The sequence below is a fragment of the Manis pentadactyla genome, chromosome 13 (genome assembly GCF_030020395.1).
Source record: "Manis pentadactyla isolate mManPen7 chromosome 13, mManPen7.hap1, whole genome shotgun sequence".
Lineage (NCBI taxonomy): Eukaryota > Metazoa > Chordata > Mammalia > Pholidota > Manidae > Manis > Manis pentadactyla.
The window spans coordinates 52,002,618-52,004,774 of record NC_080031.1 but is presented as its reverse complement, the minus strand read 5'-3'; positions in this window follow the sequence as shown (position 1 = coordinate 52,004,774).

Below are 2,157 nucleotides of genomic sequence, written 5' to 3'. Positions count from 1 at the left end.
AAAACAAAAGTCATAACCATACTGATGGACTTGCAGAGAAATATGCAAGAACTAAGGAAGGAGAATACAGAAATAAAACAAGCTCTGGAATGACATAAAAACAGAATGGACGAGATGCAAGAGAACATTAATGGGCTAGAAAACAGAGAATAGGAACGCAGCAAAGCAGATGCAGAGAGAGATAAAAGGATCTCCAGGAATGAAAGAATTCTGAGAGCTGAGTGACCATTCGAAATGGAACAATATCCGCATTATAGGAGTACAGGAAAAAGAGAGAGAAAAAGGGATAGAAAGTGTCTTTGAAGAAATAATTGCTGAAAACTTCCTCAAACTAAGGGAGGAAATGGCCTCTCAGACCACAGAGGTACACAGAACTCCCATGACAAGGGATCCAAGGAGGGCAACACCAAGACACATAAAAATTAAAATGGCAAAGATCAAAGACAAGGACAAAATATTACAGGCAGCCAGAGAGAAAAAAAGGTCACCTACAAAGGAAAACCCATCAGGCTATCATCAGACTTCTCAACAGAAACCCTACAAGCCATAAGAGAATGGCATGATATACTTAATGCAATGAAACAGAAGGGCTTCGAAAGAAGACTACTGTATCCAACACGATTATGATTTAAATATGAAGGAGAGATTAAACAATTCCCAGACAAGCAAAAGTTGAGGGAATTTGGCTCCCATAAACCACCTCTACAGGGCATGTTACAGGAACTGATATAGATGGGAGCAATCCTAAAAAGAGCACAGAACAAAACACCAAACATATAAAGAAGGGAGGAGGAGGAATAAGAAGGGAGAGAAATAAAGAATCATCAGACCATGTTTATAATAGCTCAACAAGTGAGTTAAATTAGACAGTAAGATAGTAAAGAAGACAACCATGAACTTTCAGTTACCACAAACTTAAAGCCTGCAGTGGCAATAAGTACATACCTTTCAATAACCACCCAAAATGTAAATGGACTGAATGCACCAATCAAAAGACACAGAGTAATAGAATGGATAAAAAGCAAAATCCATCCATATGATTCTTACAAGAGACTCACCTCAGACCCAAAGACATGCACAGACTTAAAGTCAAGGGATGGAAAAAGATATTCCATGCAAACAACAGAGAGAAAAAAGAAGTTGTTGCAATACTAGTATCAGACAAAACAGACTACAAAATAAATAAAGTAACAAAAGATAAGGAAGGACATTACATAATGATAAAGGGCTCATTCCATCAAGAGGATATAACCATTATAAATATATATGCACCCAATACAGGAGCACCAACATAACTGAAACAAATATTAATAGAACTAAAGGAGGAACTAGAATGCAATGCATTCATTCTAGGAGACTTCAACACACCACTCACTCCAAAGGACAGATCCACCAGACAGAAAATAAGTAAGGACACAGAGGCACTGAACAACACACTAGAACAGATGGACCTAATAGACATCTACAGAACTCTACATCCAAAAGCAACAGGATACACATTCTTCTCAAGTGCACATGGAACATTCTCCAGAATAGACCACGTACTAGGCCACATAAAGAACCTCAGTAAATTCCAAAAGATTGAAATCCTACCAACCAACTTTTCAGACCACAAAGGCATAAAACTTGAAATAAACTGTACAAAGAAAGCAAAAAGGCTCACAAACACATGGAGGCTTAACAACACACTCCTAAATAATCAATGGATCAATGACCAAATCAAAATGGAGATTCAGAAATATATGGAAACAAAAGGCAATAACAACACAAAGTCCCAACTTCTGTGGGATACAGCAAAAGCAGTCTTAAGAGGAAAGTATATAGCAATCCAGGAATATTTAAAGAAGGAAGAAAAATCCCAAATGAATGGTCTAATGTCACAATTATCGAAATTGGAAAAGGAAGAACAAATGAGGCCTAAGGTCAGCAGAAAGAGAGACATAATAAAGAACAGAGAAGAAATAAATAAAATTGAGAAGAATAAAACAATAGGAAAAATCAATGAAACCAAGAGCTGGTTCTTCGAGAAAATGAATGAAACAGATAAGCCTCTAGCCAGACTTATTAAGAGGAAAAGAGAGTAAACACAAATCAACAGAATCAGAAACGAGAAAGGAAAAATCACGACGGACCACACAGAAATACAAAGAATTATCA